Genomic DNA, 22,970 nt, shown 5'->3' with positions numbered 1-22,970 from the left:
AGAGAGAGAGAGAGGAGGAGGAGCAGAGGGAGAGGGAAAAGCAGCCTCTGTGCTGAGCGGAGCTCAACCTCAACCTCAACCTGAGATCATGACCTGAGCCAAAACCAAGAGTCCAACACTTAACTGGCTGAGCCACCCAGGCGCCCCTCTTCTTGCTTTCTTGAGAAATACTTCTCCAAGCATTAAGTAAATGTCTTTTGAGTGAATAAACGATCATGTATGGCTTAGACGTTTAAACATTTATGCTAACATTTTAAATCGACTCTTTTATGTTTGTCTAATTATACTGTATTTTGGGGTAATGAGTTCCTTAAGCTTGTTACTTACCAAATGAAGTAATTCTTAATTGTTTTCAATATACATTGTAGAGAATGCAAGCAGTACTTCTTAATGGAGACATCTTGGGATTCATTGAAGAACAAAACAAAACCAAACCTGGGTTCACTTTATCCAGATCGCATGTTTTCAGAGAGTTTGAACTCCTGATTCGCTTCTCAGCCTTCATGTCTCCAGCCTGAAGAGTTCCGATCTCTTGTCTGTATTTGGCGGAGTCTCTTCTCTTTTCCTCACTAGGCTCTGCCTCCCTCTCACTCTCTCTTAATCCTTCCAGGTGTGGTGATGAAAATGCTTCCTGCTTTTCCTTTTTTTTTTTTTTAATTTTTAAATTTTTAATTTTTTATAAACATATATTATTAGCCCCAGGGGTACAGGTCTGTAAATTGCCAGGCTTACACACTTCACAGCACTCACCATAGCACATACCCTCCCCAACGTCCATCACCCCACTCCCCTCTCCCTAACGCTGTCCCCCTAGCAACCCTCGGTTTGTTTTGTGAGATTAAGAGTCTGTTATGGTTTGTCTCCCTCCTGATCCCATCTTGTTTCATTTTTCCCTTCCCTACCCCTCAAACCCCCCCACTTTGCCTCTCAACTTCCTCATATCAGGGAGATCATATATGATAATTGTTTTTCTCCAATTGACTTATTTCGTTCAGCGTAATACCCTCTAGTTCCATCCACGTCGTCGCAAATGGCAAGATTTCATTTCTTTTGAGGACGCTGAATTTTCTTTTGTGGACACCTCAGAGATTTTTGGTTTTGCTTTTAAGGATTTTTTTGTGTTTGGCTTTGGGAACAGCCCTACACAAAATTCCATACTGCCTGAGTATTTCTTAGAGCCAAGAGATGATACAATATGCCACCAAATTAGGGAAAACCACATAGAAAAGGTTCTATATTTCTTCAGCTCCTGGGTCAGATCTGTGAAAAGGAGGCATAGATTCAGGGGATTTTAGAACAAAAAATATTTCATATAACTCGTTCACTCGTTCTTTTGTTCGCTGATTCACTAATTCATACAGTCCCTTATCCAGTCCATCGTTACCAGGCACAGCCCGTACACAAGACACAGCACGAAGTACAGCGAAGTCCACAGAGACGAATGTGGTCCCCTGTCGTTAATAAGTAGAACACTATCTGGAATTGAATTTGAACTAGTGTGTAACTGGTAGTGAGATATTTGAACCACCTAAAAGAAGGATAAAGAGTTTGTGATAAGAGTTTATATTCTTGGGGGCGTTTGGGTGGTTCAGTGTGTTAAGCCTCTGCCTTCGGCTCAGGTCATGATCTCAGGGTCCTGGAATCCAGCCTCGCATCGGGCTCTCTGCTCAGCGGGGAGCTGCTTCCCCCTCTCTCTGTCTGCCTCTCTGCCTACTTGTGATCTCTCTCTCTGTCAAATAAATAAATAAAATTTTTAAAAAATCTTAAAAAAAGTTTATATTCTTGAGTTATGCAAAGATATCTCTGAACAGACTTTCATCTCACAGATTGTATTGGGCTTTGCTTGTAAGTTTGATGGTGAGACAACTACTGTTTTGTTGCCTTTTAGGCTCTAAGACCTCACTTTCAAACAACTGCCTTTCCAACTGCCTTTCCTGAGGCTTTCATCGATGGTGCAGACATCTTCTTTCAATGCATGGAGGGTTTATTTTATCCCTAAGTAAGCGGTCTTCAACTCGCCTTATGAGCAAATATTTTTCTAGAAATAGGATCTTTTTGTAGAAAAGATGTCCAAACAAGTTCTCCTAGCTTCATTCCTCTGAGTAATCACCGCTTCCTTTTTTAAAAAAGAAGGCAATTTATATAGAATTTATATATTCTGAAAGTCTTGCTTTTAAATTGTGCTATCCAGTGGTTTTTAGTGTTTACAGAGCTGTACAACCATCACCATGATCTAACTTCAGAACACCTTTGTCATCCCTGCAAGGACCTTGTACAATTTAGTGGTCCCTGCCCCCTTCCTCCCTTCGTCCCCTCCAGCCCCAGGCATGGCTGATTTACTCTGTGTGTCTCTAGATTCTCACCTTCTAGACATCTCACGGAACTGGAACTGCACAATAGGTGGCCTTTTCTCTCTAGCTCCTTTCCCTTATCACGACATTCTAGAGTTTCATCCTTGTTGTAGCTTGTGTTGAAACCACATTCTTATTCGCTGCCGGGTAATTCTTGATTGTACGCACGTATTGCCTTTTGTTTATCCGTTCCTCAGTTGACGGACATTTGGGTTGCCTTCACCTTTTGGCTTATTTTCACTATTCAATATTGTGAATATTGCTGCTATGAACGTTCACGTATAAGCTTTTGTGTTGTTATGTTTTAATTTCTCTTGGATATATTCCTAGGAGTGGAACAGCTGGTTCTTAGGGTGACTCTGCCCACCATTTTCCATAACTGCCAGACTGGTTTCCTTGGTCTCTATGCCATTTAACACTTCACCTGTAAAGTAGGAGTTTTCCAATTTCTCTACATCCTTGCTAACACTTGCTATTGTCTGTCTTTTTGATTGTAGCCATCCTAGAGGGCGTGAAGTGGTTCCTCAGTGTGATTTTGACTTGCATTTCCTTGATGACTAATGACGGTAAGCTTCTTTTCATGTGGTTATTAGCCATTCACAGATCTTCTTTGCAGAACTGTCTATTCAAATTCTTTATCCATTTCTAATGGAATATTTGTCTTTTTGGTGTTAAGTTGTTAGAGTTCTTTATGTATCCTGGATATATCTCTTCTTTCTTGAAGAACTATTTTCTTTTAAACATTTTTAAATTTATTCATTGGAGAGGGAGAGAGAGAGTGAGAGAGAGAGAGGGCGTGTGAGTGAGCATGAGCAGGGGGAAGAGGCAGAGGGAGACTCAGACTCCCCATTGAGCAGGGAGACTCGGATCTTGAGATCATGACCCAAGCAGAAGGCAGACACTCAACCTACTGAGCCATCCAGATGTCCTTGATGAACTATTTTCAAGTGACTTTCTGGGGATTACACGTTTGTTTCTTCTTTCTTCATGGTTTGTCTGCTTCACTCTTCTTTGCTGGTTCTTTCTCTTCTTCCTGATCTTTTTTTTTTTTTTTTTTTCTAACTTACTGTTGAAGTATAACATTGAAACAGAAATGGTTTAAATGAGTTTTCATAAGGGGAATGAACTTGTTTAACCAGCACCCCAGAACAGAAATTCTGTTCTCTCTGGTTCCTACTCTTGCCAAGGATAACCAATTGTTCTGATTTCTAACATCATGGGTTAGGCAGAGGCACGTAGAGAGAGAAGAGGAAGCAGGCTCCTACTGAGCAGAGAGCCCTATGCGGGGCTCGATCCCAGGACCCTGGAATCATGACCCAAGCCGAAGGCAGAGGCCTTAACCTACTGAGCCACCGAGACGCCCCTATGATACATATTTTCTTGTTTGACTTCATTCACTCAATATTATGTTGAGCAGATTTATTCATCAAGCAGGTAGCTGTAGACTGTTCATTTGCATTGTTGTAGGACATCCCATTATGAAATTTACCACAATTTATTCATTCTGCTGTTGATGGGCATTTGGATAGTTTCCAAATTTGTAGCCATTAGTATTAGTGCTCTTAAAAACATTCAGGTATGTGTCTTTTGGTAAATATACACACATTCCTACCTATGTCCATATACACATATGGCTAGATCCATACCTAGGAGAACAACTAGGTATAGAGTCTTCAATATTTGTTCAAGGTCATCTCTTCTCCATCTTCCAGAGCAGTTATACCAATTTTTACTCCTTTTTAGAGGAGGTAATCAAGAGGACGTGAATGTGGGTGACTTGAAAGCTGGACTCCAGGAGTCGGGAGGTTCCTCCATCCCTCCTGCCCTTGGAATTGACGCTCCGCCTATCGTTCCCACTGTGGGAACTGTTCTGAGGATGCAGCCTTGAGAGAGTAGGATGTTATGAACACCATCTAGACAACACAGGTGCTGAACCCCATGAAGGGCTCTATATGAACCTTTGAGATTCTAGCAAGTGGAGGCAGAGATCTATGGTTCAAGATGAGCCTTGTGTGTAAATTCCCTTGTTTATTAGACTTGTCACCCACCAATCAGGACTGGTCTGCTTCTTTCTTCTTTCCTTCTTTTTTTTTTTTTTTTAAAGATTTTATTTATTTATCTGATAGAAGTCACAAGTAGGCAGAGAGGCAGTTAGAGAGAGAGGAGGAAGCAGGCTCCCTGCTGAGCAGATGTGGGCCTCAGTCCCAGGACCCTGGAATCATGACCTGAGCCGAAGGCAGAGGCTTAACCCAATGAGCCACCAGGCGCCCTGTGGTCTTCTTTCTTTGGTCTCTCCCTACCCTATGAGGACAGGGTCTAGTTTGTGAACCAGCTCTCCAGTTAGCAGGATAGTAAGCATTTTGGTCGTTCCACATCTTTGCCAACACTCGATATCTTCTGTATTTTTTTGTTTTAGCCATTCTAGTAGATATATAGTAGTATTTATTATATTACAGTTTTATTTGCATTTCTTGGGTAACTAGTGAAATTTAGTACATTTTTATATTTTATTGGAATTCTGTGTATCTACTCTTTTAGGGTTCCTAAAGTGTTGTGTTGTGTTTAAAGTGTTGTGTTGGTGTTTTTTGGATCATTTCCTAATATTTTGGCTTTTTTGGAAGTTGTTCTGTGGAAGCTCTTTATATGATGACCGTTTTTTTGTCAGATGGGAGTAAGGTGGATTTCTTCTAATCTTTGGCCTGCCCTTTCAATGTTTCATGGTGTCTTGAATAGAAGTTCCTAATTTTAATTTAGTTCAAAGTATCATTTTCCCCCCTTCTGCTGAATACTTTTTGGGTCTTGCTTAAGTACTTTTTGCCTACTCCAAGATCATAAAGATGTTTCTCTATGTTTTCTTACACATTTAGATCAGTAACCCATCTGGTGTGAGGTAGAGGCCAAGATTTTCTCCCCGAAACGATATCTAGTACTGATTATTGGAAAGACTGTCCTTTTCTCACTGTACCGCCGGGTTGACTCTGTCCTGAGTCAGGTAATCATAGAGGTCTGGGTCTGTTCCTGGACTCTATCTCCCTATTGCCCTATTTGTTCATGTTTGTGCCAGTATCATGGTCTTAATTACCATCACTTTAAAAATCTTGGTTTGATACCTAGTAGTGCTGTCTTCCATCTTCATTCTTCAAGACTTCTTTGGCTCTTCTTGGCTTTTTGTGTTGCATGTGTATTTTAGAATTAACTTGTCAATTTACACATGCACATACACATATGCACACACATGCACACATACCTCCGTAAACCCTGCTGGGATTTTGATTGGCATTGTGTTGAGTCTATGCGTCTTTTAAGTCATAAAAATGATAGTCTCTCCATTTACTTGTCTCCTTGTAGTTTCCCCCAATATTGCTTTATAATATTCAGTATATAGGTCTTGCGTATTTGTTGTTCATCAGATTCTTTACTAGGTATTTGATGGCTTTCAAAAGGTAAATGATTTCACTTAAAAAAAAAAAAGATTTATCTATTTGAGAGAGAGGGAGAGAACAGGAGCTGGGGTGAGGGCAGAGGGAAGGAGAGAGAGAGAATCCCCAGCAGACTTCCTGCTGAGCAAGAAGCCCAACACAGGGCTCCATCCCAGGACCCTGGGATCATGACCTGAGCTGAAGGCAGATGCTTAACCAACTGAGCCACCCAGGTGTCCCCCTAAATGGTTTCACTTTAAACTTAAGTTTAATTTTCTTTTTTTAATTGATTTTTGTTAACTAGCCTTGTATCCAGGGACCTTGCTAACTTTATAATTAATTAATCTTTACATAATTAATCTTGTTATAATCATTAAATCTGTTATAATCTATTCATTTGACTTGATCAAATTTCTCTTTAAAAGTCTTAAAATGAAATAGTAACACCTTGATCAATTTCACTGAGTTTGTGTTGAGGAACATGAGGAGCGCGATATGGCTGGAATTTAGGGTGGTGGAAGTATGAGGGACAACTGATATGACAGCTTATTTCATCCAGAGGAAGAGATGAAAGAGACATGGAGAGAGGGAGATAGAGAGAGAGGGAGGGAAAAAGAGGTGTGAGGCAGTTCTAATTTCAGAAGTGATACTCCATCACTCTTCTGGCTGCATTCTATTGGTTAGAGGCGGATCAGGGTCCTGCCCACACTCAAGGGGAGTGGATTGCACAGGGGGTGAGTGTCAGGAGGCAGTGATGATTGGGAGTGTTTTTGAGGCTCTGCTTATCACACCTCCCTTTGGCTTTTTGGAGGTGACTATTTCCACCTTATTCTTAAAAGGTCAGGCTAATTTAAATCATGATCAAATTATCTTTTAAAAAAATTTTATTTATTATTTTTAAAAGAATTTATTTATTTATTTGAGAGAGAGCGAGAGCGAGCATGAGAAGGTCAGAGGGAGAAGCAGATTCCCAGTGGAGCTGGGAGCCCGATTCGGGACTCGATCCTGGGAGTCCGGGATCATGACCTGAGCTGAAGGCAGTCACTTAAACAACTGAGCCACCTAGGTACCCATGATCAAATTATCTTACTTTTTTTTCTTTTAATTAAGATTTCTCTGTATGCCACACCTCCCCCTGCCCAGCCTGGGCTGTTCTCCACCCTGCAGGGTAATGCCAGTCTTGTTCTTTACATGACTCATCAGACCTTTAACTGATGTTCCTCTCTTGGATGAACTCACATCTCTTACCCAAATTTATGTCCCATGGCATTCCATTTGTCCTCCCAAAACTTTTACATTTTTACTTTTGCTCTGTGCTCCCTATGCTTAAAACCAAAGTCATCAGGTTTTTTTTTTTTTTTTTTTTAGTCTTGGTTGGGACTGATAAATTATTTTAAAATGACCAAGAAGAATGAATTGATACACAAAATAATTTTTCACCTTAACAGAATGAGTCCCCTTCTCAGTTACCAATTCTCAATCACCAGTGGGTGTCTGTTGCAAACACATGTAAACTTCTACCAATCTCTCCATGTACCTGCCTTGTGTCCACACACTTCTGCTCATGCTCCTGGCAAAGGCCGAGTCCTCCCCTGTGTCTCTAGGACCCACCCCTCTTCACCTGTTCCAGGTCCGGAGTCCACCCCTTCTAACACACTCAAGGATGCTGCACCAGCAATAGTCTTTCAATCCTAAATCGCCAATTTCCCCATCTCCACTGGATCTTTCATCAGAATACCAATATGGTATGTTCCTTCTCCTGAAGATCTTAAGAACTTTCTCTTGATTCCATTTATTCTTCCAGCTGTATTTTCTCTTCTTCTCTTTTTAGCACAACCCTTGACAGTTATTTGTAACTGCTGTCTCTAGTCTTCTCTCATTCATTCCGGAACCCCCTCCAACCATCCACTGAACCTCTCATCAAGGTCACTATGACCTCCAGATGATGTCACCCAAGAGCCAAGTCTCAATGACCTTGACCTGTTAGCAGCATGTTACCATGTTCCTCCTTGAAACGTAATTTCCCTCGACTTCCAGGATCCCCTCTTTGCTGCTTTCACTGGTTACTCCCTCTGTCTTCATGGTCTCCTTTTCATGTTGGTGCACCGTGAACAACTTCTCTATCTACATGCATGTCCTTGGTTTTAAATGCTGTTTATAAGCTGATGAGCTCTAAACTGATATTCCTCATCATGACCTCTCCCCTAACTCCATACTTGTATAATGGAGGGACTTATTTATACCAGAAGTGGTCTAAAGATGGCATCAAAGTGAAAATATCTGAACTACAGCAGAGATTGAAGACAACTTATCAGAACTTCTCTTATCTGAGCCCTAGGAGTTCCTGTCTACTCCCTCCCAAGAACCCAGTCTGGGAGCTGATTGGCCTGGGGTGCCTTGGGCTTTGGGACACTCCAAAACCAATTGTTTAAACAAGTCTATCAGAACCTTCCAGCATTTGGAAACTTAAGCCCCTTTTCTTCTCTCCCCTTTATTAAGCAGGTTATATAAACTTTTACCTCTAGCTGTTGAGGGAGTTACTCTATCTGCATGCATAATAAACTTTTCTCCTGTTACTCTGTTGTCAATTAATTTGCAGGGCCTGATAACTAGGACCCAAATTGTTCCAGGAAGAGTTTTCCTCCCCAAAAAACTACCATCTCCATTTTGACCTCGAACTTCCTAATTAAGTCCTTCTTTCCAGGTTATCTCTTACCTCAGGTGAGACCCTGTGGCAAAGCATCCTCTGATAGGAACGGAAACTAGCCCCTTTAGCCCTGGAACCAACAAGATGCAATACCCCCCCCCCCCACCACCGTGATGGACCCCAAGACAATAATGACGTGACCTTTTCTGCCCACCTACCTCTACTTACTGACCTTTGTCCCATATTCTCCTTAAAAGCACCCAGAAGTATTCTCAACACTTTGGAGACAGTCTTTGAGTTGTCAGTCCACTCACTGTCTTCCCTGTGCTGGCTGATGTAGGAAAGACGTTAGGCTTTGAAGCCAGCAGCCAAGAAAGAATTCTTGAGAAATCTTCAGTGGAAAAAGGTGATTTTAGTAAAACATGAGGACAGGACCTGTGGGCAGAAAGAGCTGCACCAGGGTCATGAGGAGTGGCCCACTATATACTCTCAAGCTGGAAGGAGGTTAGGGAGAGCCCAAGTTTCCAAGGAATTTTGGAAGCAAGGTTTCCAGGACCTTGAGGGGGTTAGCTATTGTTGGGAAAAGGTCCGATAAAACCTTAGTCATGAGACCGTTCAGATGTGTATCAGTGGGCCATTTGCTTGGGGGATGACACATATCTGGAGGGTGGGGCTAGGGATAAAGGAAATTTCTAAAGGACTTTTTATATGTTAAAGTAGACTTACAGGATCCTGGGGGTCAAGCTAAGCTTGCCTTTGGCCTTAGCAAAGTATTAACTTAGAGGCAGTTGAGCCCCTAGAGGTTGTAGGTAGTAAGAAAATTTAGTAATTTTCCTTCCGCCTTTGTTTCCCACATCACTGGCCTCACTGAAATAAATTCCTTTCTCATTTCACCACTGCTCCTCTCTCTACCTTTGGATGTTGTCAGTGGTGAGTGGCTGAACCTGGTCTCTTGGGGATCCCCCCTGTGCCGGGGGGGGGGGGGCTACGACTTGACATCTCTACTTGGTTGAAAATAAGCATCTCAAAGACACTATGTCCCAAACCAAACTCTGATCTCCAAACCTCCATCCCCATAAACCCTCCTGTTCCTACTCCCCGCCCCCCACGCCCCCGCCCAGGGTCCAACTCAATTAGGAACCACAGGCTTGTTTTCAACCTCGTTTTTGCATCCTATACCAATTTGTCAGCAAATTCTATTGCCTTTTCCTTCAAAATATATTCAGAGTCTAACGTTTTCCTACCAGTTCCTCTGTTACCACTCAGGCTTCCTGCTGAGGTCACTGACTGGTAGCTCTTCCTCTGGTCTGGTCCCTGCCCCATTCCTGGCTACTCTCCACACAGCAGCTGGAATGATCTTGCTTTAAAGGCTCAGATCACCTTTCTGCTCAAAATCCTCTCCTTTAAGTAAAACGTAAAGTCCCAACAGTGGCCCACCAGGCCCCAACATTCTGTCTGTGCCCCTCATCTCTTCTGCCTCCTTTCCTGTTCCTGCTCCTTTACAGTTCCCACACGAGGCAGGTTCGCCCATGGGGCCCGGCACTCACCATTCGTCCATCAGTTTTTCTTCAAATGCCTTCTTCTCAGAGAGGTCTTCCCGACCAAGCTATTTTAAAATTGTTGCATTTGGCCCCCATTCTCTTCCGTTATCTCAATTTTTTCTTCGTATTATTTACCACCACCTCATATGCCGACATTTACTTTGTGTTTCTCTTCACTAGAATGTCAGCTTCATCAAGGCAGGAATTTCTGTTTTGCTCACATTGTATTCCTAGCCCCAGAACAGTGTCTTTCAACTAGTAAGCCCTCCATAAATAGTTGTTGAATGCTGAGTGAATAAATGAGATGTGTGAGAAGTAAACACCATTCGTGGGGTTGAAAGGAATGCTCTGTGATGCTAATAGTCTTAACTTTTCACTTGACCTTCTCCTACTCCCCCAAGAACCATGGGGGAGCTTAACTCCCCATTTTTGGTTTCTATCTGCAACTGAAATAGTGCATGTCTGTCTGTAACAGAGGAGGGAATGACCTGCTAGTATTAGCACAGCCGTAATCGGAGCACCTTTACAGAAATGAAAAAGCCTGGTGACTTTCTCCCTTCACATTCACCTTGTGCTCAGCCTAGCTTTCTCCATGCCCCCATGGCGACTAGTGCTCCTCTCCCATTTTCTTGCTTTCCATCCTTGGAATCGTAAGAAAATTATTCTTAGTATTGAAAACGAAATACTCCCTCTCAAGTTCCCTGCATCTGTCCATATACAAAACAGAGTTGTAGCACACTGTAGGCCCTCTGTAGAGAATGAAATCCTTTGGCAATATTTTAAAATTATCCTTCTCCTGCCATCACTGTGACCTAAAATGTTCTGCTTAACTGAATAATGTCAGCCCTGAACTAAGATAATATTGTGATCCACTGGCGTCTCTACTTCCTGCTCCAAGTCCTCCTGCATATTCTATTTAATGTAAATATGTATCATATTATAAACATATTATATTTAATACAGCCCCACTTAACTCTCTAACCTGCTCTTACTTGCCCAGTTGGAGCTCTCCGCTCTTATCCTGGGAGTCGATGTTCATTCCCATCTCTACTGCCCTATTGCCTCCTTAATCTAGATCTTATGCTTTCTTCAGGGTCCAGCTAAAATTTCCTTTTCTGAGATTTCTTTTTTTGGGGGGTGGGTGGTGGGATTATCTTGATCCACGTCATTCCTCGATTCTAAACGCCCTAGCAATTCACACGACAATTTACACAATGCTGGATGTGTTTATATATGGCTTTGATTTGCTTTCTGAGAACCTCTGTTCATGTGATTTTCTTGACTTTTCTTTCAATAAGGCCCACATTCTTTTAATATTTAATATAAAGTACAGGTAAAACTAGTAATTTGATAAGCAATTTAGGAATAAGTAGTTAACTTTTGAGGTTTAAATTGCTGTTTAAAAAAGCAATTGTAATTTGTTGCTCTAGATGGGAGCCTTTTTACCTCAGAATATGAATGTGCTGGTGACTGTTGGGTGTTTGATAGATGAAATTTTTATAGTTACATCTCAGATGCATAACCTACTCTTGCACTCTTATGTGTTCATAATTGTGCTTTCATTTGGGAACATGATTGTTTTTCTCTGTGGCTTCCCTCCACATGTAATTCTAACACTGAATTGGTTCAAAATGTATGTGGGGAATAGGATGGTGATTTAGCAAAGGTGGAAAAATGATGGGTTAAATCATCAGATGAAGAATTATAGTTTCATTAAGAAGTCTTTGTCAATTGGCATCACAATTCCGGACTTCAAGCTCTATTACAAAGCTGTCATCATCAAGACAGCATGGTACTGGCACAAAAACAGACACATAGATCAATGGAACAGAATACAGAGCCCAGAAACAGACTCTCAACTCTATGGTCAACTAATCTTTGACAAAGCAGGAAAGAATGTCCAATGGAAAAAAGACAGCCTCTTCAATAAATGGTGTTGCGAAAATTGGACAGCCACATGCAGAAAAATGAAATTGGACCATTTCCTTCACCACACACAAAAATAGACTCAAAATGGATGAAGGACCACAATGTGAGAAAGGAATCCATCAAAATCCTTGAGGAGAACACAGGCAGCAACCTCTTCGACCTCAGCCGCAGCAACATCTTCCTAGGAACATCGCCAAAGGCAAGGGAAGCAAGGGCAAAAATGAACTATTGGGATTTCATCAAGATCAAAAGCTTTTGCACAGCAAAGGAAACAGTTAACAAAATCAAAAGACAACTGACAGAATGGGAGAAGATATTTGCAAACGACATATCAGATAAAGGACTAGTGTCCAAAATCTATAAAGAATTAGCAAACTCAACACCCAAAGAACAAACAGTCTAATCAAGAAATGGGCAGAGGACATGAACAGACATTTCTGCAAAGAAGACATCCAGATGGCCAACAGACACATGAAAAAGTGCTCCATATCACTTGGCACCAGGGAAATACAAATCAAAACCACAATGAGATATCACCTCACACCAGTCAGAATGGCTAAAATCAACAAGTCAGGAAATGCCAGATGCTGGCGAGGATGTGGAGAAAGGGGAACCCTCCTACACTGTTGGTGGGAATGCAAGCTGGTGCAGCCACTCTGGAAAACAGCATGGAGGTTCCTCAAAATGTTGAAAATAGAACTACCCTATGACCCAGCAATTGCACTACTGGGTATTTACCCTAAAGATACAAACGTAGTGATCCGAAGGGGCATGTGCACCCGAATGTTTATAGTAGCAATGTCCACAATAGCCAAACTATGGAAAGAACCTAGATGTCCATCAACAGATGAATGGATAAAGAAGATGTGGTATATATACACAATGGAATACAATGCAGCCATCAAAAGAAATGAAATCTTGCCATTTGCGACAACATGGGTGGAACTAGAGTGTATCATGCTTAGTGAAACAAGTCAACTGGAGAAAGACAACTATCATATGATCTCCCTGATATGAGGAAGTGGAGATGCAACATGGGGGGTGAAGGGGGTAGGAGAAGAATGAATGAACCAAGATGGGATTGGGAGGGAGACAAACCATAAGTGACTCTTAATCTCACAAAACAAACTGAGGGTTGCTGGGGGGAGGGGGGTTGGGAGAAGGGGGGTGGGGTTATGGACATTGGGGAGGGTATGTGCTTTGGTGAGTGCTGTGAATTGTGTAAACCTGGCGATTCACAGACCTGTACCCCTGGGGATAAAAATATGTTTATAAAAAATAAAAAATTTTAAAAAAAGTCTGTCAATTAAAAAAATACAACAATTTCTTTAGCTTTTAATTAAACAGTGCATAGCTGACCCTGTCTGAACTCTTAGTATGAAATCCCAGTTCACGAGTGATTATTTCGCCCTATAACTGCATCCTACTAAAAAGAAGTTGGACTAATCGTAACTGCACTGACAGATAAAGCCAAAGGGCAGATTGTGTCCTAAGCAGAATATTCCGAATTCCTCTGGGTTGAGACAGGTTTACTCCAAGATCACCTTTTAATAATTGAAAAGTATTGTCATTACCCTAACATTTTCCAGGGGCATCAGCACGAGGCAAGTGAACCACACTCATCCTTGATAAATGATTTTCACGTTGACACGTGCACGGGAAGGATCTGAACAAGGCGTGTTGAATGAGCAATCTGTGACCGGAACGTCACTGTCGCCCAGGTCTCTAAGGCGATGGGCACGGCGGGCTCCACCAGCCCGAGTCCCGCGGGCCGTCGGGGATCGAGCGGACAGGGAGTCGCCCGGAGGACGCTCGGCCCGGCCGCGGCGGCGCGCGGGCCCCACCGGAGCGCGGGGGGGTCGCGGCTCCTCGCCCATGCGTAGCGCTTCTCGCGCGCCCGCCGGCCGGCCCCGCTCGGCGCGCGGGGAAAAGAGAGCGGCAGTTGAAACCGTTACCACCCCCGAGTTTTGAACTGTTCAAACTTGGCTTTCGGCCCCGCCCCGCCTCTCCGGCCCGGGAACTCCGAGGCGACGGTTCCCGCCAAGCGCCGCGAGCGCGCCGTCCCGCCCTCCGGCCGGTTCCCGCCACCCCACCCTGCCCAACCCCCACCCGCCGCCCGGGCTCCAGAGGCCCCGCGCCCCCGCCCGCCGGCCAGCCGCCTTCCTGAGAGGCGCCGTGCGTTCAGAGAAAGAACAAAGAAACGGCGCGGCACTTCCACTCCGCGGCCGCGTCCCTCAGCGCCCGCCCGCGCCCGCGCGCACGCGCCGCCCGCCCGGCCGGGCCGAGTCCCGCGGGCGCCTCTGCGTGGGGCTGGCTCGGCGCCTCCGAGCCCGGCGGGCCCTGTGATTGGACGAGAGCCCGCCTCGCGTCCCGCCAATCGGGGCGGCGCTTGGTTGGACTGGGGGGGCCAAATAAAAGCGATGGCGATTGGGCTGCCGCGTTTGGCGCTCGGTCCGGGAGCGTCCGACACCCACTGGGACGCAGAAGGCGGTGGGGCCCCGGCGGCGGCGGCGCGCGGGAGCGGCGCGCGGGAGCGGCGCGGGCTGGGGCGCGGGGCGCAGGTAACGCGCCGCTGTCGGGCCGGCCGGCCGGCGGGGCTCTGGAGCCCGGCGAGGGGCGGCGACGGCGCCGGCGGCGCCGGGATATCCCCGCCGCCGCGTTGCCGGTCCGGGTGTCGCCCAGAGCGGGCTCTCCCGGGCGCCGCTTTTGCAGGCGGGGTGAGAGGAGACCCCTCGGCGGGGGGCCTTGGGTCGGGGCTGACCCGCGCGCCCCCCGCGGGCGGGCAGTGCCGGACCCCCGACACCCGAGGCGGGAGCAGGGGCGGGTGCCCGCGGGGGGCGTGCGGAGGGGTCCTCTCGCGTGCCCGCCCCTCCGGGGGCGCCGGGGCTGGGCTGGGGGCGCTCCGGTGCCCGGGGCGGGCTGGCCGCCCGAGCCCAAGTCTCCTTTGTGTGGAGCGCCGCGGCGGGAGCGCCCGGGTGGGACGGGGCACACACAAGTTGGTGGGACCTCGCAGCCGAGTGCGCACTCAGACAAAGGACGGACTGTGTCTCGGGGGAGCTCGGCGCGAGGAAGGGGCAGTGACACCGGGCCTGACAGCAGGCGGGAGAGGGGCGTGGGGAGCCCGGGCCGCGGGCGCGGGTGGGCGGGCTCGGCCCCACGCCCCCTCCCCGCGCGCGCGCAGGCTCGGCGGGGCCGCGGCGGCCGGGACGGCGTGCAGAGACGGGACTCGGAGTGGCCGCGCTTCTGACGTTTCCCCCTCGGCCGCCTGGAACCTCGCGGCTGCAGCCGCTCGGACGCGGCAGTGCCGGGCTGCCTTCCCCTTTTCGTCCGCCTTTCGGTTAAGTTTTCGGGCAGGGTCGAGCTGTTCTCCCCCTTTTTGGTTTTGTTCGTTTGGAAGGCTTTCCGTCGAGTCCCCGCGTCATTGTGTGCCCCCTTCCAGCCACCAAAAAGTCTGTGCCACAGGGTCGCTTTTGGAAAATGGGAGGAACTGAGGAGCACGGTCTTCTGGAAAACTTGGAGAACTCGCGCCTAGCGAGTTCCCACTTTCTAAAGAATCAAAATCTTAAAAAAAAAAAAAAAATTCAAGCTGTTTTGGCCAACTTGTATGATACGTCTGAGAGTGGCGACAGGTGCTAACGAAATCAACTGTCATTTAGTAAGCGATTACTCCCCAGATCCCTAGGGGTTGAATGAGGATGAGATGGTAGAAATAGTTGACCAGATAAAATACTTATGACAAATGTGTATTTACATTATATGGTTGGCTGTTTCTTACTGATTGGTCTTAATTTTCCGTGAACAATAGCTTTTAGGAGTCAGAAAAGACTGGATGCAGAAATGTTTATTGCTTAAGAAATTGCATGAGTGCTGTCCACAGTTAAGCTAAACTTCCTTTGTTTATCATACAGGATCTGTAAAACTTAAAATTCATTTGGAAATAAAAATCTGGAATTAAAAAATATTTCATTACAAAGTTTACTTTCTTGGTTTTGAAGCTCATCGGTTTAATTTTATGGCGTTTTAAAATTACATAAAACAACATTTGAAAAAACCTTTAAAAGACTCGAATGCTGGTACAGTTGAATATAATCTATAGTTTTATGGGTTTTAGAGTTTATTTTCCATTACTCTTTGATCATGAGCATTAACAACTGTTAATAGTGTTCAAAACCTAACTGGTTTATTGATAATTTTATTTGCAAGAACATGAAAATGATTAAGATATATTTTAATTTTCTTTTCATAGTCTCTAAGTTGGGGATTGGTGGGATTCTAGTCCTGATATAAAGATTCCTGTCTGTCTTTCTGGAGGTGGATTAGGGTATTCAATGTTTAAACTCTAGGAAACACGTAGGAAAATTGCGTCTTCAATTCTAATTTTTGTGGAAAGTGAATATATTCAAAGAAAAGGAATTGAGAAACACTTAGGCACTCTTCTCATTTGCGTCCTGTCAGATAAAGAGCTAATGTGCATCTACTGTCTTATGGTTTCATAAAAATGGAGACAAAGAAATGCAATGTAAAAGTCTTTATTATGAGTATTTTGCAGTGTTAGACATCCTTGAACAGACATCCCAGTTGCTGCCCTAAGCTTTTGGATTGTTAAATAACATTTACATTTAGTTACTGATAGTTACATATTAAAACAACTTGATAGTAATTGCCCACCGTTAGGAGATGAGTTAGGTAAGTTATGGTAGAAATTTGGATCTTTTAGAATAAAAGATATTAGTTTTCCCTTGTGTATTCTGTAACTGATAATTACTGTCCTTAATTTTGCCACCAGATTTTCTAAGAAGCCTTTTTGGGGAGTTGGGTTAAAATTTTTGTTTTAATTTTTTTTTCTGGTTGAATTGTGAGTATATACAAGATAGTTTTAAGTACCAGTGATTAAAAAAAACACTTGTTGATTTGGGCAAAAAAAAAAAAATTCTAATACTTTTATACCACCTTTGCCTTGCATACCCATATATTAGTAATTGTATTGGCCATTTAAAAATTTTTAGTGGATTTCTCCAGGCCATAGTGAGGTTTTTCTAGAGTATCTTCCATCCCTTGAGCTGGCATGCTCAAGGAGTGTGAATTAATTTCTGTTTTGGCCTAAGGAGTGATTAAGAAAGTTGATCTGCGTTTTAAAAACTGACAACAAGGGAAGTTCCCCCAGTGGGTCTGATGTATTCTGGGGTCAGTTGGAAATGATTTATGGATTTGCCTTGAAGTCTTTATGTCAGTACAAAGGAGGAAAACATTTTCTGTGCATTATGAAGGGTTCTGTATGCATGTAAAATTTTTAGTTTGGAGGAGAGCCTGAGTGGAGATGAACAGCTCATTAAAATCAGAGAATGGTTCAAAATCAGATGATACCTTTACCTTCTAGAGGCCTTCCCTGAGTTCCCAGGCACCCTTGTGTTCCACAGGGCTTTGTTCATACTTTTTTTATGGCATGTATCAGATTGTATTGTAATCACTTGTTTATGCATCTGGCTCCTTCACTACACTCTGAAGTGCTTTGAGGCAGAGGCTCTGTCTTGTTTTTCTTTGTATACGTAGTAGTTGCTAGAGAATAGAGGGTTTACAGTTGAATGAAGGAAATAACGAAAAATGTAGCAAAATAATTTGACAAACGAACTTTGCAAGGCATACAGGATGTATTTATAGTACTGTTGTGAGGAATTTTGTAAGGTGTGTTTCTCCTTTGAGAGGCAGTGATCATAAAAATAATCATTAAGGTGGTTAAGTTCCAAGGTTTCTCTTAGTTATAATACTCTAATAGGAAAAATCATGTATCCTTGAGGTAGTCTATTCGTACTCATATTTGGCATTTCAGGCAGCTAGAGAGAAACTTGATGAATCATCTGGATACCTTGCATATAGCATCTGCTTAATTTGATTTGATGTCAGTATTGATGGTCCTTGTCCAAAAATAAAAGGAGGGGAAAGTATTGGAGACAGTAGTGAATCTTTTAATTGAAAGGTGTTTAGTTAAAATTGATGAGTTCTTTCTTGGAATAATTTAAGGTAGATTTTGAAGCTAAAACTGCAGGAAGTAGTGCCAGTGTAATTCCAGGTCCTTTATTGGGATGCTCTTCATTCTTTTAAAATATGGTAAGTGTAGATTAGCAAGTCCAGTAACATCGCAAAAGGCATAGCTTGTGTCTAAGATGGTTCCATATCTTGCCACTGTACTGCTGCGTGGTGCAGAAATACGTTGAAAACAAAGAAAAAAAGAGACAGTAAAGCTCCTATTTATCGGATGCTTTATTCATTTGTTTGGTTTGTTTCTTATTGTGGTAGTATTTACATCAGATGTTTTATCTATTTATTTTTTAATATTTATTTGTTTGAGAGAGAGTGCGCATGAGCAGAGGGAGGGGCAGACTCCCCACCGAGGAGGGGGCCTGATGCTCGGGGCTCCTTCCCAGGATCCTGAGATCATGACCTGAGCTGAAGGCAGCCGTTCAACCGACTGAGCCACCCAGGCGCCCCAGATGCTTTATTTCTAATTATTGTTAAAACCACCCTGCGTCCATCCATCAGCAGATGAATGGACGAACAAAGGATGGTATACACGTACAATGGAGTATTATTCAGCCATTAAAAGAATGAAATTCTGGTATGTGTTACAATATGGATGAACCTTGAAAACATTATGCTAAGTGAAATAAGCCAGACACAAAAGCAGAAAAATTGTATGATCTGTTTATAGGAGATACTGAGAATAGGCAAACTCACAAAGAGAGTAGAATGTCTGTTTCTAGGGGTTGAGAGGAGCGGGAAATTAGTATTTAATGGTACAGTACACAGAGTTTCTGTTTGGGATGATGAAAAAATTCTGGGTATGGGTGTTAGTGATGGCTGAGCAACATTTTGAATGTGCTTAGTGTTACTGAATTATACTCCTAAAATGGTTACAATGTTACATTTTATATATATTTTACAATTAAACTTTAAATAGACGGTAAGATCACACTCTGCAAACCTTTGCAGATTAAGGAAACTTTGGTCTAAAGGGTTTAAGAATTTGTCTAAGATTGTCCAGCTAGGAATTTATATTCAGGATCCAAATTTATTTTTTTTATTTTTTTTTTTTTTAAAGATTTTATTTATTTACTTGAGAGAGAGACAGTGAGAGAGAGCATGAACGAGGAGAAGGTCAGAGAGAGAAGCAGACTCCCCATGGAGCTGGGAGTCCGATGCGGGACTCGATCCCGGGACTCCAGGATCATGACCTGAGCCGAAGGCAGTCGTCCAACCAACTGAGCCACCCAGGCGTCCCAGGATCCAAATTTAAATTGCTTGACTCCATATTATCTACTCCGTGTTCTCTGCTGGTGTGGTTGATTAATGACATGTTGGTCCCAGGAAGAGTTTATTTGACTCAATCAAAAAGTTATATTTAAAAGTAGGTGATTTGTAGTTTTATGGGAGGGGATGGTCTGATGCCCTAGACCAACTAAAAGATGTCTCTGCAGATTTCTTTCTAAGAGCTGTAATGGTGTGTGCTCTAAGGAGGAATCATTTGAGTTTTAAGTGTGGTCTTCGGGGTCCCAGTTCTGAGCTGCCAGGTTGTGCCCTGGGCAAATTGTCCTTCACGCCTGCATCCTCTACTTGTAACTTGGTGATCATAATGACAGTATTCGTTCCATAAGGTTCTTGAGGATTGAATGAATTAATACACGTGAAACCCTTAGAACTATATCCAGCACAGATTGTTTAATGAAAGATTTTTAGTTATCGTGCCAGTGTTGTTTTTTTAGAATTAATATACATTCTCATGAATGGAACTAAACATTTTTCAAGTTTAAGTATGTGCTTAGGACCTGTAAATAAAGAAAATGGTGATACATATGCTTTATGTTAGAAATGTCTATCGAGGGGCACCTGGGTGGCTCAGTCCTTAAGCATCTGCCTTCCGCTCAGGTCCTCACCCCAGGGTCCTGGGATTGAGCCCTGCATCGCCGGCTTTCCCTTCTCCCAGTCCCTCTGCTTGTGTTCCCTCTGTCTGTCAAATAAATAAAATCTTAAAAAAAAAAAAAAAAAGGTCTATTGATTAAATACAAGCAATTGGTATTTAGTTTAAAATTCTGGAAACAATTCAGACTTGCAGAGTGAAAACTTTCTTGATGCCTCTAATCCCATGCCCTACACTTAATAGTTTGGTGTATATTTTTCTCAAACCTTTCAATGTATTTATATGAATATGCATTTATACATGTATTTTACAAAAATGGGATCAAGCTATTTTGTTCTAGAACAGTTTTTTTAGGACAATACAGAGACATCTTTGTATTAAAAAATAGGTGCTTTTTTTTAGTGCTTGCTCCGTCCTTGGCGCTGTGCTCATTGGTCTTATTTATTTTCTATAACTACTGCAATAATGAGAGATAGAGTGGCCAAAAGCCAGGCAGTGGGAGAGCAAGGGTCTGGGTTGGCACACTTTGTTTTCAAGGCTGTGGTCTCTCACTCTCAGCCTGGGTTTTGTTTTGTTTGTTTTGGTAGGGCCCACGAACTGCTTAGAGTTGTGAAACAACAAAACTCCCAAAAAAGAATACACGAGGAGACTGGATGTAGCTTTCCAAGCCTAACATACTTACGATGTGGCCCTTTATAGAAAAAATTTGCTGCTCCCAACTCTGAGCTATTAGGCTGTTTAGTTAAGGGGAATACTTGTTACTCCGTTTATGGATGTATCCTCACACGGTAAACCAACCCTGTGATGGACACTGTGTTGTCAAAAGTATAGAACATCCTTACATATCTTTGAACGTTTGTGGGACAACTTTTCGTAAGGAGACTTGGCTGTTTGAAGATTATGCACGTTTCAAGTTTTAGTAGACATCGTCAAATGGCTTTCTAGAAATGTACTAATTCTTCAGTTTAAAAATCAACTTTATTGAAATGTGGCTTCTATACAGTGAGATGCACACATTTGAAGAGTATGGTCTGAAGGGCTCTGAGAACGCGTCCATCAGCGTCTATCGGTGTCACGGCCACCGCAGTCCGTGTGTGACATTGACGTCTGCAGAGTTTACAGTCATTACTCTCTGCCGTTGATCCGGACTGTTCTTATTCAAGAACGTCCTATGAATGCAGTTACACAGTGTATACTCTTCTGTGACTGGCTTCTTTCACCCAGCGTGTTTTTGGGATTTATCTGTGTTGCTTGTTTCAGTAGTTTCTTATTTCTGAGTAGTACTCCGTTGTATGGATACACTGTTTTTTAATTCATTTACCTGTTGGACACATGGGCTGTTTAGAGTTTTGGCTCTCAGTAAAGCTGTGATGAGCATTGTGGACATATCTTTTAATTTCTCTTGGGTGGGTAAATCCCTTGTAGGTGGATTGCTGGGTCATAGAGTAAATAATGATTGAACTTTATAAGGAACTGCCAAACTATTTTCCTACGACCTTGTGGCTTTTGGCGGAGGGTTATAGTGGCTGTTGCTGCTCTGCAGGGGGTTTCTCAGGTCTCCTCTCACACTTGGTGTTGCCAGTCTTTTAAGTTTGGGCCGGCTAATGAGTGTTGAGTATCTCGTTGTGGTTTAAATTCATTTTTCCTAGGGGATCAGTGATGTTGAATATATATCCACGTGCTTCATTGGCCATTTTTTTTGATGAGGCGTTTTACCCACTTAAAATATTGGGTTTTTTGGTCTAAATGAGTTGTGAGAGGTCTGCGTATGTTCTTGGTACACATTCTCTGTCATATGTTTTGCAAATGTTTTTTCCTTTATTTTCTGCTGTGATTTTGCGTATTATTGACAGTGTATAGGCCTAGTTAAGTCATGTTAATGCAGGAGGTACAGTTGTTTAAATTTAGTTAAATTGTGTGAAAACGAATTTATTCTTAATCCACAAGCCATTTAATTCTTAGTATAACAAAATGTCATGTGTTTGCTTCTGCAAAGTGAAAAAGATACTATTCCTACAAATAGTATTATTTGTGTGTGTCTGTGTTTGGCCTGGAATTTTTATTTTTTCAAGTTTTTGTTAGGTGTTTTGGGTATTTTTATTTTTATTTTTTAAGATTTTATTTATTTGTTGGAGAGAGGGAGAGAGTAGGAGTGGGGTGGAGGGGCAGGGGTAGAGGGGTAAGTAGACTTTCCCCCTGCGCAGGCCTCCCCGACCCCGACCCCAGGGGCTTAATCCCAGTGCTGTGTGATCCTGACCGAAGCCAAAGGCAGATGCTTAACTGAGCCACCTAGGCACCCCTGTTTTTGGGAAATTTTTAAATTATGCTGTTTTCATGGTAATAATACTTAGTAATTCTTCATATTTTTGGTTTTGGGTAATTCAGACCTTTTCATTTATTAGAATTAAAGGACAAGTGACAATTTTAAAGTAAATCAAAAAAGTAGCCTTGATCTTAGAATCTGGTATGTAAAAAGTGGTGAGATTGCAAGCTTGAGCTACCTGTTTTGATAGTTTAGTAAATTTTTTGTTATACAAACAGATGGTTTTAAGAGGTTAGATACTTGATTTCTTCATCCTATTATTTTATTTCTGCAGAGTTTCAGTTCTTTGTTTTGCTCAACACCCAATTTACTCTCACAAAAAGTTCTGGTTTTTCTTCATTATACAAGTAACACATGACGCCTCCTCCTCCTTTAATAAAGGGGGTGGGGAGAGCAAGCCTCTGGGCTTCCCTTGGCTGTCAGACACCAGTGCCTGGATCCGGCCATCGCCCAGCTCCGTCTTTCACTGGCTGTCTTCAGGTGAGAAATCCGTGAAGCCAGGCAGTCAGCAGAACAGTCTTAACTCTCCTCATTAATCTGATCTGATGGTTTTCTTATACCTTTCTCCTACTGAACTTGGTCTTTTTACTCATCTTTAGGAAGTTTCACGTGGAAAGTCGGTGCTCGGTCCTCTTTGCAGAATGTCTTCCCTACCATTTCAGCATCTCAAGATACTATTTAGCTTGTTTGGTTCAAAACACCCTTGCTCTCTCCCAACTAGCCCGCTTATCTCCTGCACAGAAAGAAATACCTCAACGCATCTCTTGTGTTTTCCTCTCTCCTTCATTTAAGCTTTATTTTACTTATCTGCATGGTGAAGTAGAGCAGGGTTTTGTACACAGTGGATA

At 43.1% G+C, this 22,970-nt stretch overlaps 1 protein-coding gene across 7 annotated transcripts in view; it reads left to right on the top strand.

Moving 5' to 3' along the window:
* The window catches only part of EZH2 (enhancer of zeste 2 polycomb repressive complex 2 subunit), a 91,166-nt gene that overhangs the window by 9,790 nt on the left and 58,406 nt on the right, over window positions 1–22,970 (top strand). For 4 of the 7 annotated variants that reach the window (XM_059172166.1, XM_059172164.1, XM_059172162.1 and 1 more), the window contains exon 1: window positions 14,321–14,448. The exons of 1 other annotated variant lie outside the window; for it this stretch is intronic. The gene's annotated coding sequence lies outside the window, so the exon portion shown is untranslated. Of the gene's footprint in view, window positions 1–2,848; window positions 2,918–14,320; window positions 14,449–14,490; window positions 14,605–22,970 lie in introns of those variants that run through there. 2 more of the 7 variants (XM_059172157.1, XM_059172159.1) reach the window with 2 other exon arrangements.

The sequence above is a fragment of the Mustela lutreola genome, chromosome 4, assembly GCF_030435805.1.
Source record: "Mustela lutreola isolate mMusLut2 chromosome 4, mMusLut2.pri, whole genome shotgun sequence".
Classification (NCBI taxonomy): domain Eukaryota; kingdom Metazoa; phylum Chordata; class Mammalia; order Carnivora; family Mustelidae; genus Mustela; species Mustela lutreola.
Note: the sequence above shows the minus strand (reverse complement) of the source record. Positions and strands in the feature narration are given on the sequence as shown.